A 16,670-nucleotide genomic window follows, 5' to 3' on the forward strand; every position below is an offset into this window, starting at 1 on the left:
ATGGTGTCACATGGGGCGGTGGCTTGGTGGGCAAAAACCTTGCAGGTGGGTGGAGTCCGGGCGCTCAGTGGTATTCAAAGGCTAGCTTGCCTGAGTGTCACCGGTGCCATGAGGACCTCCCCTACTGCGGCCTTGGAGGTTTTGTTAAATCTGCCCCCACTGCACATATACATTCAAGGCGTTGCAAGGGCCGTTGTCGTTAGGCTTATGGAAGGACAAGCTCCTATTACCGTCAGACATGGAGGAGCATATCAAGAGTTATATGAGGAGCTGGAGGCCGATTCTATTTTGGGCCTGCCTTCGGATTCTATGACTCCCAAATATAACTTCGACAAGCCGTTCAAAGTCTGTATTGGAGACCGGGAGGCTTGGAGACGTGGACCCCCAGTGGTGGGAGATTCAATGTGGTACACTGATGGCTCCAAGATGGAGGAGGGAGTGGGAGCGGGAGTGTACGGGGTGAAGCCGAAATGTAGCTTTTCGGTTAGCCTAGGGAAGCTAGCTACAGTTTTTCAGGCTGAGCTGGCTGCAATTAGGTTCTGTGCTACCGAGATTGAAGGGCGAGGAATTATTAATTCTAAAGTCGTAATTTTCTCGGATAGTCAGGCTGCTCTACGGGCAATTAGTTCCTATCAGGTTAACTCAAAACTGGTTTGGGACTGTCTGGGTGCCCTGAAGGAAATTAGTGACCAAAATAAGGTCTTTCTGGTCTGGGTACCTGGTCATTCAGGACATAAGGGTAACGAAGCGGCAGATTTATTGGCCCGGGAAGGCTCTGCGAGATACTTCGTTGGCCCGGAGCCCTGTTTTGGGGTTCCGAAGTGTATTAAGACTGCGACCATTAACTTATGGGTGCAGAGTAGGTCTCAGGAGTGGTGGTCTGCCACCACTGGACAGAGACAGGCGAAGGAGTTTATTAAAGGCTATTCGCCGAGGCTGACTGCAGAATTAATCCGCCAAGGACGTGGGGCTATCAGGATGATTGTAGGTCTATTAACTGGCCACTGCAGACTCAGAAAACACATGCATCGCATGGGCCTGGCAGATGATAGCCTTTGTAGGTTCTGTCAGGAAGAGGAGGAAACAGCACCGCACGTGTTGTGCCATTGTGAGGGGCTTGTTTGGCTAAGGATGTTACTTCTCGGGGAGGAAAAACCAAGGCCTGTGAGCTTTACCCAAGAGTCGCTCTCCAGCATTAAGAGTCTAATTAAAAGGACAGGTCTGGAGGGTGAGCTTTAAAGTTAGGGGAGCCACAATAGACCCAAAGGGGTCGCAGTGGCGTAGGCCCTGAGGCCACCCAAATTTAATCTAATCTAGGTACCAATTTCGAAAGAAAGATTTTCGTTTAACGAGTTTAGTGTGTTATTTTTTAGTTAATTAAAGAAATATGCCAAATAATGTGAATAAAACACAGATTTTCTTGAACTACACAATAAACTTTTGGAACTAGGCGGTTAATTTTATATTTCTTGAATAAATTAATTATTAAATTACACGTTTGCAAAAAAATCGTACTGGATTTGATGATTCTGATCAGTTATATTCTTATGGTAGGTGAATTCCTTTCATAATGCCGACGCTGTTTTTGAGGCCTACTTTTTTTGCAATTAATCACAGATTTCTGGATCAATTTGTAAAATAACCCCAATGCATTGTATACCGTTCGAAAGGTGATTGTATGTAGATGTTTTTCCTGAATAGTGCACGTTTTTTACATATATAATATTTTTGAGAAAAATGAAGTCAAAGTTTTTGAATAAAAATTAGAAACTTGCTATTTCTTATGTTTGGGCCACAAAGTGAAATACTTAATATTATTATTTTGGAATACAAATTAGCTTATTTAAAAGGAAATTTAACCTTCTTTCTAATGAGCTGATTGAAATTGCTGCAGCTTTAATAGTTTGAGAAATACAGACAACTTTTTGCTAAAAAGTAGTGATATCTTGAAAAAACATTGAATTAAAAATATCTATAAAACGGAGCCGAATTGAGCCATCCATAGTTTATATGGAATTTTTTGTTGCAAATGATGCCCAGAATCGCCTCCCATTGCATTGTACACCTTGCTGCTGGCTACATAGACCGACATTCTTTCGGAGGCTGTTGTTCCCATTCGTACCATATTTTGGCGAGGAATTTTCCTTTTAAACACGATAATGCACGGCCCCCCCCCATACAGCAAATATTGTTTCCCGCTACCTGGAAAAACGCTTCAATCCGATGATTAGAGTGGGCCCAGCATGTAGTCCAGATCTAAAGCTTATTGCAAAAATCTGTGGGATGAGTTGTTCAAGACGAATTAAGAGATGTCCAACATTAGCAGATTCGTTTCAGGAGTTAAGGGTTGCACTAGCGGAAGAATACGAAAATATCCTTCAGGAAATTATTCAAAATCCTATTAGGTCAATGCCACGTCGTCAATGCAAACCGTAATAAACGCAAGAGGCGGAAACACATCCTATTAATTGGCATTTTCCAATTACTTAATAATTTTTCTTTTTTTCAAACACCACTTGTTATTATTTAACCTTTAATATTCCTAAGTACGTTTACAAGTGGCCTGTTATTTATTCTAAAAGTATGAGGAGACGTTAATAAGAAGTTGATTGGAAATCAGTACACATCCTGGAGGGTGGCCACTCAAAGTACTTGATCGAGAACTGCCGCTAGATAGAATTCACTAGAAGAATTTCCACCTTATTTGTGGTTGTACCTCTGATTCTGAGATAGAAGACTAAATTTTTTCAGATAAATTGCGGAGATCTTGTGCCTTGACTTCCTGCAAAAGCTCCTTCTCTTCCCCTCCTCTCTCTCAAACACACTCAGCGAAAATTTAAATTTATTTGTTACAAAAAAATAATTATACCATTACCTAGTCAAATAGGCATCATTACAATGCGCTCCTATTTTGTTTTTTTTTTACTTTTTTTATAAATAACCTCTCAAAATTTAACGACTGCCACCATTAGACCTAACAAACCTATTTTGCACTCATTGCTTTTTAATTATTCACAACACAATGGATAAAATAAAATGCTCTACATTTATCCAGTAATTTGTAACATTCAATTACGCTTCAGCACTCTTTTAATTTCATTAGGGCACCACGACATGTGTTATTCATTTGTCGAAAATCAAATTCAACTAATTGGTTCATTGTAGAGTGTATTCACTTTTTTCTGTTAACAAATTTTTTTAAAATGATTTGACAATTATCCATTTACATACAAAAAGAATCATCGAAATTAACGCTAATTTATAGGTGAAAAGATAGCATATTTTGATAGATTGATATTTTTTTATTATCAACTGAGTTTAAAGTTTGATTATACAAAAATCAGAAACGATCATCTCATAATTGTTTTTAGAGATGCTGACGTGAGTAGTTAACGCCCTTTATGACAGCATACGAGCTCTGTAAATTAAGTAATGAGACTGATTTTTTTTACATTTTTTTATTCAAAAAGAATTACAATTCTATATTGTCACCTTCAAAATAACTTCCTTCTGAAGCCACACAGCGCTGGAGACGTTTCTTCCACTCCTCATAGCAGTGCTCGAACTCCGATACTGGTATAGCCTTCAGCTGGTCGGTTACAGCCGTTTGAATATTTTCGACTGTCGAACATCAGGAAGGAAAAGTGCCTTGACTTTTTGGATTCAATTGAAAATGATCCCCATTTTCTGGAACGTGTCATTACTGTTGACGAGTCTTGGGTGTTTGAGTACGACCCAGAAACCAAGCGCCAGAGCATGTAGTGGCACACTTCAACCTCTCTAAGGCCCCCCAAAAAAGCAAGGATGGCGAAGTCGAAGATCAAATGCATGCTGATTTGTTTTTTCGATATCCACGGAGGAATCGTCCACAAAGAGTTTCTACCACAAGGTCTAACGGTCAATCAACACTTTTACCGAGAGGTTCTTGAAAAACTTCGAAAAAAGGGTCATTCGTGTGAGACCAAACATCAAGAATAAGTGGGTGTTGCATCACGATAATGCTCCTTGTCACACAGCAATTTCAATAAACCAGAGTTTTTGGCCAGTAAAAACATTCCTGTGGCTCCTCAGCCTCCTTATTCCACCTGACTTAAGTCCTTGTGACTTTTTTCTCCTCCTGAAGTTGAAAAATCACCTCAAGGGAACTCATTTTGGGTCTGTCGAAAACATTCAAACGGCTGTAACCGACCAGCTGAAGGCTATTCCAGTATCGGAGTTCGAGCACTGCTATGAGGAGTGGAAGAAACGTCTCCAGCGCTGTGTGGCTTCAGAAGGAAGTTATTTTGAAGGTGACAATATAGAATTGTAATTCTTTTTGAATAAAAAAATTTAAAAAAATCAGTCTCAATATTAATTTACTGACCTCGTACCTTACCGATAGTTGCCCTCAGTCCTGGAAGGAGCGTGATTCTTCATACCTCTCTCTTTTCTTCTTGGAGAAGAAACTGATTGGCTACAACTATCGGTGCCGCGAAAAAGAGTTCGTCTTGCCAGGGTAGTTGTCTCATTCCCTTCCACGTCATTATGATTAGACGCCCACTTCCTGTTTCGAAAATACCCCTGTTTGGTCCTCAAATCCATGTATTTCTAGTGAAATCATTCAAAATTACTTCCTGCCTAGTAACGAAAAATAGAAATGTGATAATTTCTTTAATTTGAGATTCCCCCTTCCAAAATGGCGAAGTTCAAAAGAAAAGAAAATAGAAATAATTCAAACGATAACTTGTAATCCATTCATTGGAAGCAGAAAGGTGAAAAACACCGGAAATACATGTTCACTACGATGTTTGCTTTTCCAAAAAAAAAAAAAATAACTGAATAAAAAGTGACATCTAAATTTCCCAAGGGGGTGAATAGTCCTCCTGAACGGAAGGACCCAAATACATCATCCTGTCTGTCCTTCAAGAATTCTGATAGAATTATTACATAGTTTTTTTCGTTTGTAAGTGATAGTGGTGGAAAAAAGAAAAGAAAACTGAGCGGAACCCGTGTCACACTATACGGCGGAAAACGTCATGCAAGTCTTAAGACAGTACAGGAAAAGCCCCCAGTATGGTTCATCGCATACGGTTTCATTTCCTCTGCTTTTGTCACATTCATAACTTTTGTCCATTTTCCACTTTCTTTTATTACGAGATCCACAATAACCAGATGTCCAATTACCATAATTTTCTTTGGCATACTTTGTTGGGGTCACATTCTTTTAAACGTAATCGAGAGCCTAGTAATCAGGATTAGCAAACAGTGGACGTTTAAAATGAATTTGAAGAAGTAATTTTTGGAAGTTGTACGATTTGAAAAGTAGAACCACGTGTAATCATTAAAATTTAAGAAGCTGGCGTAGCCGTGGAGTTAATCTGAACTTGGTGATTGGGTTTCCATAATAATCTGGCTTAGCCACAGAGTTAATCGGAACTTAGTGATTAGGCTTCAATAGTGCGGGCGTAACCACACAGTTAATCGTAACCATAATCAATGATTAGGCTTTGAATTAATTAATATTTTAAATCATATGTTTAATCATTTTTAAATATCTTATTTAATTCTATCACCTCTCTGTCTCATGAAGTGGAGCCCAGACCTCACGCGACCCCTTTGGCGACGACTCCAGTATGCGGAATAATTAATGATAAGGAATTAATTATTTTAATATTTTAAGGAACATCTATCCCTCTAAAATATTACATTACATCCTATTAATACTACACAGGTGGTGAGGCCACTCATCATCCTTAAATGACACGTTAGAGGGAAGCTAAGCCCATCTCTCCGCCAGTACTGTCTTAACAAGCACTTTGCCAGTTGTCGTTCTCCAAAAAATCTTCTTTTATTTTTTTTTTTGTAAAGTAGCATCTGGTTGGCTAATGTTGTTTAAAAGTTGATTTTGGAAACCCGCGGTGGCGCCAATTTAATTATAGAATTGGGCTTTAATTATAGAATTTTGAAAAAACCACTTTTAGGTCTGTTCAAGACGGATATTTCCATTAATAACGTAAAATATTAAATCTTCAAGATCGTAATCCTAGAGCCAGAAGTAGTAATACTTAAAAGCTCCACTACTAAAGTTTTCTTGATGGATTTTCAATACTGTATACTAATAAGCGCCGCTGATAATATGGATTTTGTGAATGAGGTCGACAGTTCCAGACGGATATTTAAGGATTTTCTCCGTATTAAGGAAAGGAATGTTTCCGTCTCATATTAGTTTGCCCCAGAATTGGTGTGAGAACTTCATAGCTTTGGACACCCTGGGTTGCGAACCCATGTAATATACCAACTGTACTAGTATTGGCACAGAGGAAGAACTAGATGAATATTGGACAAATAAAACAACCCTGGACAATAAACCCCGGTATTATGTAACTATATGGTATTTAATAACTGTTGGATTAAACATTAAAGAATGATTCATATTTTAATATCGGCAAAAAATATACGAACTTCAATTCTACATCCAAGCAGATGAAATTTATAAGAAATTAAACAAATTTAAGAATTGCGTTATGTCATCAGTAAAATTTACAGCAACAATAGAACTAACAGCACTGAGGGATTTTATTTTGATTAAATGGACTTCTTTATGCACCGGTCGTTTTTAAGCTTTTGATCAACACCAACCGGGTTTAAGATGAAGTTGCCATTAAACCATCTAGGTTTTTGCGTAAGACCTGATTAGAGCAACCGTCGCCGTAGTAGAAGTTATATTATATGGGTAATCATGCTCCTCCATTCATGGCTACGATCGATAAGGTAGTTTAAACCACGACCAATACGAAACCAATCTTAATTTCTTTGAAGTAGACCTCTGGAGTTGGCACGATGTACCTGTAGTAAAGTATTTCAGACGTAGCTCAAGACCTACCTTCTCTACTGTACATTTCCCGGTACAAGTACTTAGAAGTATCTCCGCAAGAGAAGAAGAATACGTGAAAGAACAAATAGGGATTTCTTCAACCGGGAAGTTGATTGCATCTTGAAAAGGTGGACAATGGCGTCGCTAATTGGCTAGGCACCACAGAATTTACTGTGATTTAAGGTACAGTGAGATTGAAAGTCCAGATCTTGAAAGACGGAAGCAACAGATCGATTAAACAACTCCACCGCAACAAGAAACGGAGAAAGTGTCCTCCAGTTACAGGAAGGTATGTCTCCATCAAGTTATTTCGCAATTCATCAGGCATTACAGGATCAACGACGGTTCTGCCAAAGAGTTTTGCGAGCCTTCTAGGTCTAGCACCAGCTAAGAAAGAGCTTCTTCCTTTCCGCAGAATTGCCACATTTACCATTCAAAGTGGCTCTCTTACAAGATATTTGTTTTTTATTGAAAAAATTTATTTACTAAATGATATTAAGATATTAATGACTCCCATTTACAATTATAGATTTATTTGCAATTTGCTCAATACACAACTTTATTCAATCAATCATTACTCGTAATTGGAAACTTAATTGAAACCCCATTCTATCCTTATTATTCAATTAAGGATTTAATAAGGATTAGTATTCACATAATTATTGAGATTGCTCTTCTGATGTTGTCCGCTAATAATTGAAGTGGGAAAATTATTAGGGATTCATTTTGTAAAATTAATTATAGAACAAAAGGTTTTTCTCAAGAGAATGGGGCGCTGGTTTATTGGCCTGAATGGAGGAGGGTCATTAAAGGAGCCAGTTTTCCTGCGCAGTAAGGGCTGAAAGATTCTCCTTACAAGAGGAAAAGGGTTGACTTTTAGAGAGAATCAGTGAGATATACCATTCTCATTCTATCATTCCTCAAATAAGCACTGCGTGGGAAGATTAGTAAATAAAAGCAAAATTGAAGTAATGCCTATTTTTTTCAAGGCGGGCTTTACGTCAAACTTTGAAATTAGGTGTGTTGGACGGAGGCGACTAGCAATCAGTACTTTACAATAAATTTCCCTGATTAAACATTAAATAAAATGCCAGGGCTATACCAGGAATTGAACCCACTAACCTACAATACATCTTATCTTTGCGGGCCTCGCCTCTAACCGCTCTGCTATCGTGGCGGCTTGGGAAGATTGGTGCTTAAGTCTGTAGTAAGTGCTTAATATGTTGATATTGAAGAGATGAAGATGACCACTTTAGATCAAAACTTCAAGTGATAAATAAAATAGCTTTCAAAATAACTATGCGAAAAGACTAGTGCACTTATTTAGCATTCTTGAATTTAATGGATGCTTTCCATTCAGCACCCAGGAAAGAAATCCTTTGAATCCTTTGAGAATGTTCCAGAAGGGTACTTAAAAACAATTAAATCCCTTTAGAATAATTCAAAGAGCTCAGTGTGAATCAATGAATGGAGTCAGAATCTTTTCGAATTGAAAGAGAGCTTATACAGTAGAACATGGTAAGCTTACTGTATTCATGGACAATCTGCAAGGGTAGAACTGCATGAACAATAATGGCAATAACGGAAGATGACTTATTTTAGTGTTAATCTAAGTAGAAGATATAGTGTTAATTGTCTAGAGTGGGAAATCTCTAGGCAAGCCTATTGAGGAATGACGTGCAGAAATGGAGGCGCTTGAAGAACTGGAAACTCCAGACTAAGGAACATATCTAACAATCACCAGATTTAGATCGCTTTAAGCCCATCTCTGGGCTTTCACCACCATTGTCGTTTCGTTTTATTTCATCCTTCATTCCACCCCCTTCTCGCGCGGGCACCCAGCTACTCCAGGCTAAGAAACATTTTATCTCTTTACCAGTAATTGGTTAGAATGGGGCAGCAATGGAAGGGGATATCCTTTCAGCTACTTTCTTCTTGTTACTAAACAAAGATGGTGGAAGAGAAATCCTGGATAGCACGACTTAACTGACTCATTAAGACTTTTATCTTTCGTTTCTTCCTTTTTCCTTGTGAAATTGGAATTGAACAGCAAAAATTGTTTAACTTCATTTTAGTAGAAGTTTTAAAGAGAGAATAAAAGTTTAGTAATTTTATTTTTGTTCAGCAAATCTACCTGGAGTGATAATTTCCTTTCGTTAACAGTTTGATTTGTTGTTTCTCTTACAGAAGAATCAATTACTTTTCCACCTTCAAAGATCTTTTGTGCCCATTCATAATTAGAACGAAACCAAGAACCTAGTTTAAAAAAGTCACTTTTTTACTCTTTAGAAAACGGCCTCTTAAATCCTGTTTGAATACATTGTACTTCGTCAGTTTCCGTTAAGAGTACAGAGGAGACGATATCGAAAAAAAGGAATTGGGGGAACACCAACCGTGGGTCTTCAAGAATAGTGTCAGTCAGTACAATCAGTGAGGAACAGATCCCTGCATTCGGTTCGCTGGAACTTCTTCTACTGCAGTGGTTCTCAACCTTTCTAATGCCGTGATCCCGCAATACAGTTCCTCATGTTGCGGTGATCTCATACCAAAAAATAATTTTGGTGGCTACTTCATAACTGTAATTTTGCTACATTTATGATTCGAAATGTAAATATCTGAAATGCACTCTCATTGCTACAAATCAAACATAATTTAAACATAGTGATTAATCACAAAAACAATATTTAATTATATATTGAGAAATATTTATTACTAATTCCAAATAAATAACATTTCACCATGGCTTCAGGTGATCCCTGTGTTTTGGTCGTTCGACCTCCGCCGGGGTCGCGACCACAGGTTGAGAACCGCTGTTCTACTGTCTAATGTGTGAGTTTATCCACTTAAATTTGTTGGGGTAAACAATAATCTAAAAATGCTGCAAAAAATTTAGTTGGAAAATTAATCTTGATAGCGCGGAAGTAGCCGAGCAATCCAGTTTAAGGTTAACTGCCAAGTAGAGCACAGGAAGTCGAACTGGCGGCGCAGAACGGAACTCACGACTGAACAATTAGCGAGCTCCAAGTAAATGCCATGTCAAGTAAAGCCTCGAGCATTTTAGGGTTTTTGGTAAATGAAATTCACGTTCAATACTTAGATTCACTTTAATGAATCAATCTAAAATTAAAATTATGAACTGATCAATAAGTTCTACTTTAATAGAACTAAAATTTAAATAAACTATTGACATATCAATTGAACAAAGATTTAAATAAATACTTCAAACCATCAAAACCAAGTTGGGAATTTCTGTTTGCCGAGTTTGTTAGTTTAGAATTCAATGAGCTAGAAGGAACCCTTGACAGTTTGGTTCTATCAAGAGGAATTCGAGTTCTTTGTGGTAGATTGTTACATTTCTTCACTTCCAGCCGTGTAATGAGTTCTGGTTGTGGAGTTGGGAAACAAAAGGAACTTCCCTTCCCAACTTTTCTACACGATGACTCTTTCGCCTACGCGTACTTCTTATTTTTTAACTTCCTTTTTTCTTCTATTTTCTCAATTTATTTCCATTTTGTTTTGAATTTATGTGGCAAGTATTGTGAATTTACCTATAAGAAGAAGATTTGCGGAAGCGATAATTTTTTTGTATTTTTGGGCATTTATCGGAAATTCAATTCCTCTTTTTTCTGTTTTAATGAGGATCATCCCAGCGATGGCCATCTTGAATCAATGTACACTGCACTCTTTTTCTTACCTCAATTTATGAATACATATATCAGCTTGAATACAATACTATCCTCTCAACGAGTAAGAGCAGGATTTAAGTAGATTTGCAAAGAATCAATTGAGCCTATTGCAGAGGCCGTTGTATGGCGGGTGGGTGTATAAATTTAGGGCTGGGTCAGTAAGATACATTATCAAGGCCGAGGATCGATTCTCGTCCTATCCTTGAAATGAATTCAATGGAGAAAACACGGACTAAATAGTTATTATTATACTCCTCTCCTCTAAAATCGCTATCAGCTTGGTATTAACTGGGCCCGAATTATAGGGCATTAAGTTAATTTCGATAAGTTCATATTTACACATAATCGATACACGAATAGACATGTGAACTCTTCAAGGCGAAAATTAAACTAAATTTAAATGACTTTTTTTGTACAAGAAAAGAAATTTAGTTAAAGCGATGTTTTTCACTTTAACTGATTGCTTAATTTTACAAACACAGTTAATTACTTTAAACAAACCCAAATTTTGAGTATTTCTCTACTTAATTCATACTATTCTCTACAATTCAGTAAAGGATTCATTAAAATCGGAACAATAGGAAGAGAGATATAGAGGTTTGAAATTTGAACCATTTGCAAAACCTCCAAATTTTAACCTTCAATATCTCAATAACTATTATCACGAAAACATTGCTATTTATACAAATTGCAGAGTAGATTTTTCTCTACAATTTGGTATTTAGGGGAGCCCTAACCCTTTCATCCTGCTAAATTTCATCAAAATCGGGCCTAAGATTTACAGAGTTATTCTGGAAGGGGGCCTTACCATACATGGAGCTAACTCTCTCTCTTATTCAATGTACAGCATTGTGAGACCGCCAAAACATGGCACATGTACTTGTAATTCCGAATCGAATGACATCTTACGTGTTTAGGCGCTACGTGTTTGCAAAAAAAGGGTAAGAACAAGAACAATTTTTTAAAAATACCGTTTTTACCCATTTTCAGCAACGTTTTTTCTCGAAACCTATTAGATCTGGGTTGTTGCAAAAAAAATTACATCTATAAATGAGAATATGCCCAATAATTTAAAGAAAATTTGGGAACTTTATCTTTCATAGAAAAAGAGAAACAAATTGTCAAAGTTGGGAGTTCTTTAATGTTCGTGCAGTTCTTGACGATCAACCCCTTATACTTAATAGTCTATTGCCCTACTGGACAGTTTTAAGTAATATAACATATGTGCATTTCTTTTATGATGGCAACAAGCTGAAAAATATGTTGTTTTTTTTTTTTAAAGCAGAGAACATCAAAATTTGTTCTTCCTCGGAAAAAGTGAAATTGAAAATTCTGCCAGCCGTTTGCAAGTTGGTTAAGAGGCATTAATGAAACTCTGATATGAACATCAAATACCACGATTCAGTTTAACTGAATTTTCCCAAAAACATGGAATTAGTCTAAAAATATGTGATTCATCTTGTTCACTGCAAAATTATTCTGTAAAAGGAAGCGAAATGATACTGTTCAAATGGAAAACTTTTACCTCTGTCTGGAACCAGTACTGAGAATCCGAAAAATGCCTCTGAATAAAAAAGTGCTGTCACAATTCTAATTCAGAATAATTCCTTTCCATTCAGAACTGGCATTCTTTATTATTATTGTGTTCTGTTTAAGGTGCTCAACATCTAAGGTCCTTCGCACCTGACAATGTTCCTCAATGACACTACACTAGTTCATTCTAGACTAAAACAATCATTCTGCTGAAAAACTCTCATGCATATAAATACATTCATCCAAATAAATACAATCACACACATTAAATGTAGCTAAAATACATTTTCTCGTTTACTAATCGTGATTTGTGATGGAGTACTTGATATTCCTCGCAGCACATTAATAACATAATCTAAGATTTATATTTTCCAAATAAAAACAGTGGATATGTAATATACACTCGGCCCAAGAAGTTAAGTTGGCTTTACAGCAAGACTTCAATTCACAGTCTTATTGAGAATATAGATGCTAATTCACAATAATTGTTGCAAGATTGTCCTGGTGAAAGTGATTTCGCTAGCACTCACCGGGAACATTAAGAGTAATTCAAAGCTAATTACAAGAATCAGTAAATAAGGGACAAGCAGAAAGATAATTTGTAATGGTTGTAAAAAAGTGGTGATAATATTTTTATAGGTCACAAGGGTAAAAATAATTATAGATACATTTCATTTGTCCTCCTCCATTGTGACAATTATTGTCCTGCTGGGAAAAATGTTGGGGAAAAAAACTGTCCACTTCTGGAAAAGTATCAGTTGAAGAGAGAATGTTCTCTCTCTCAATAAACAAGAGGTGGGACTTGTAACCCCCCGACACTTCATACCAAAGACCAAAGTGAGGGGCTGCCTACCCAAGCTAGTCTACACAAAGTCGATTGTCCGTAGACTCAGTTGGAAATATTTTTTATTATCGCTACCTCATTGGATGCCACTTCAAGCAGAAAACGATCATTTCATCTAACTCACTATATTATCTCGTACATTCATTATTTATTCAAATACAACACGTTTAAATTCATAAGCTTGGACGTTATAAATTATTGAATGTACTAGGTATTGTTCCCATTAGAAAAACAGTATATTTAGTAAAGCAAATAACAAATAACTACAAACAATAGGCGGAAACGAGTTAATAAAGAAATAGTACAAAAATTAAAGAAACAATTATTAGTAATTAATAAAAAATTAAGTGCAAACTTTCGATTTTGAGTTCTCACCGAAAGTATCGTTTTTTTTTAAGTCCACTTTGTTGGTTTTTACCAATTGGTCTGTCCAATATGCCTGTATGTACATATCCATTGCAATTCAAAAAGGAAACCGCAGGAAATTCAAATCTAAGATTTTGCTTAAATATCAGTAGAGATTATCACTATAAGGTTTTCGTCAAAATATTTCAAACGGAAGTAGAACTTTACAAAATGAATTTTTCTCGTAAACGATTTTATTTTTTATCGAAATTGATTTCCAAGTTTTATTTATGTATAACTTTAATTTGAAACATTATTTCCCAGATAATTAAGGGTAAAAAGGGATGGATTAGACTTCCGTTTAAAGGCTATTTAGTAAAATACCCGGTGGTAACTCTGAGATATTATTAAGGAGAATCAAATCACTCAATTGAAAGTACCATTTTATTGATTGGATAATTTTTTATTTATACTTTTCATACTAACAAATTAATTTTCCTTTTTTCTCGCGAAAAACAGTGAAAATTCCTCTTCTTCTGAATAGAATGGATTCGTATTAGAAAAATAAATCTTAAATTTTCTATTGAACACTAATCAAAGTTTAGAAATATCGATCACCACCAATTATTCAATTCCGTCCTAAATACGATTGTATTCTTAATGCATTATATTATTATAGAACTTACTTGCTCCCGTTATTCAAGTGATATACTAAGTTGGAACAGATCGGTGCACTATCGATAAACACTGTAATACGTACGTAAAATCCTATGAATGAATCAATAACATCTGGATCAGATTCTAGTTTTTGTTTAATTACTTTATTTTTTGATAATTGGGAATTAAATTTTTTTAGATAATTGTATTTTATAGACTTTATAAAAAGTTAGGCAGAAGAAAATTAATTAAAATGCGGTTAAATAATAAATATAATAATTTGTGAAATTAATTAAAAAAATCTAACAATTGAAAACTAAAATTACAAGGCTAAAGGTTACCGGAATGAATAAGTTATAAAATAGTTTATTTCAGAAAAATATTTATATAAACATCTCGAACAGGAAGCAGACAGACAACCCTAGGGTTCATAATGACCGTATGACCCTAGCCCAGGTCAACCCAACGTACTGTCAAACTTAAATTGGAAAGTCTCTAACAATGTTTTAGAAAATAATTATTTTTTAAAAAAAATTTACGTATATTATAAAATTAAAAATTAATATTAATTATTTATGAACGACGTGATGTTTAATAAATTAATTTAAAAAATAAAAAGGAATGAGTATAATTAAATTCATTATTCATAATAGGTAATTGATTAAAAAAAAACAATTTAAAAATAATTCAATCATAATTAAATTTCAAACCATTTAGAATTTTTAATTTATGCATAATTAATCAGAATACAATAAATTAATACAAATATCCTTGAAATCAGTATTAAATAGTTATTTATTATTATTATTATTTATTAATCACTTAACATCGTTTGCTTATAATATTTAACGGAAATGTTGTTTTAACAATCGATAATTTAATATTAAAAAAACTATTTAAAAAAACTAGAAAAAGCTCAATTCTAAGTTAATTCGAACGACAATCAAAATTAAAAAATTAATTTTTCATATCGTATCGGTTTTTAATTAAAAATAATTATTAATTTCAAGTATTTTTTGAAGTATTGAAAATAGACTATTATTAAACTGTTGTCGATATTTACGTATGAGCTTACCTGGAAAAGTGTGCAGTCCCAACTTAGGCTGAAGACCGGTAGTAATAGAAAAAGAAAGAGATATAAAGTTACTATTAGCTTCTAATTAATTAATAATAGAATACGGGTTTATTTATTAATTTTTTTTTTAATCTAAATTTTATATATTATTTATTTATTTATTTATTTAATACTATTATTATTTTTTAACGAAAATTTTTAAGTTATTTTTATAGTTTTTTAGTTGAGTACAACGCGCTATCTAAAGGGCGACTGATATATGCGGAGGCGGTATGTATAGCGAGAGGCGGCGAACATTATCGAATGAAACCGGAGATAAACGATTTTACCGCCCTCCTAGTTTTTATCTGGAGGCGGCCATAGCGCATGCATATCAAAGTTACTGTTTAGGAAAATATAAATAAAATTAAAAAGAAATAATTCATTCATAAAAAAATAGAACCTCGATTCACGCGATTACTCTCCAGATCCATTACTTCAAACGTTAAATTTAAAATCATTCTCCAACACTAAATAAAAGCCAAGTATTTCAATTGTTGAAGTGCCTTATTTAAATTAAAATAAAAATAAAAAAATTGCTTTTATCCAGAAGAACGAAATCCTAAATAATGCATCCTTGCTCCTTGGACTTCCAAACTCCCCCTTGCTTTATGGCAAGTCTCTTCGGATATTACCTTGAGAAACACAGCCACAGTTAACTAGTTCTCCCATAGAAGGAAACCTTATACCTAAAGATTGGGAGAAACATGTCCCCTCATCCCCTCATCATGTTAACACCAGGAATACTTTCCAAGGCACGTGAAGAACAATGGGGCCGTCTTTCAATAACATTTCGCGACCTTTACACATCATCGACTACCACAATATTACTCTTTTGTACTGTCACCTATTCGTTGATGAAGCCAAGTTGTAAGCGTGGTCTTTGTTGTTAGGCTGGCTGGGGTCGTCTCCGCAGGGAATCTAAGATCCCTGAAGTATTGGGTAATCCACTATTTCCTACAGGCATCATTTCATTTTATTTCTTTCATTTTTTTTTTTCTAATTTTCTTTGTTTTTCATGCTTTTTCTCTTCAAACATTTTCTTTTCATTTGCTTTCCACCGCTCGTAAAACTAATAATTAAAAATGTCAAACCCGCAGAATTACGTAGATTTTCCAAGATCCGGGTGTGTTTGTTGGGCGTCTGTCTATGAACGGTGTAACTCCAGAAAAAACGGAAATTTGCAAAGAGATCAAATAGAATATTTGATAGTTACCCCAACAGGAAATCGACAAATTAGAAAAAGAAAATCAGCCAATCAAAAATGTCACTTTATTAAAACAATGTTTCCAATTTTTCTCAAGAACAGCTTATATACATATATATATTTTTTCTATATACATATATTGTGTACGCACAATGTTTGAAGCTCTAAAGTGCTATTTCAGTTAATTGTACCCGTAAACTTTGTCCATAAAAATTAATCATGCCCGTAATCAATAAAATTTTTTTTTTTTTTTTAATCATTTATTTAGTTACAATCAACGCATTTTGCGTTATAAGCAACAATGATAACTATAAATAACAGAATAAAAGAGTGGAGAAGTTACCCAGCGGTAACACTCCAAAAAACAATTTACTTTCTACTGACTCTCTTCATCAGAGAGGAGATCGCGAGGCCACTGTCTTTTAAGACGT

The 16,670-nt window shown here is 35.2% G+C and overlaps 1 protein-coding gene across 3 annotated transcripts in view; it reads right to left on the bottom strand.

Annotated features, from left to right (window-relative positions):
- Window positions 1-16,670, bottom strand: part of LOC141460304 (uncharacterized) — a 762,362-nt gene that overhangs the window by 552,511 nt on the left and 193,181 nt on the right. For 2 of the 3 annotated variants that reach the window (XM_074140195.1, XM_074140193.1), the window contains exon 1: window positions 14,994-15,134. The exons of the other annotated variant lie outside the window; for it this stretch is intronic. The gene's annotated coding sequence lies outside the window, so the exon portion shown is untranslated. Of the gene's footprint in view, window positions 1-14,993; window positions 15,135-16,670 lie in introns of those variants that run through there. 3 annotated transcript variants of the gene reach the window in all.

The sequence above is a fragment of the Rhodnius prolixus genome, unplaced genomic scaffold, assembly GCF_049639745.1.
Source record: "Rhodnius prolixus isolate KJV_2025 unplaced genomic scaffold, Rpr scaffold_6, whole genome shotgun sequence".
Taxonomy (NCBI): domain Eukaryota; kingdom Metazoa; phylum Arthropoda; class Insecta; order Hemiptera; family Reduviidae; genus Rhodnius; species Rhodnius prolixus.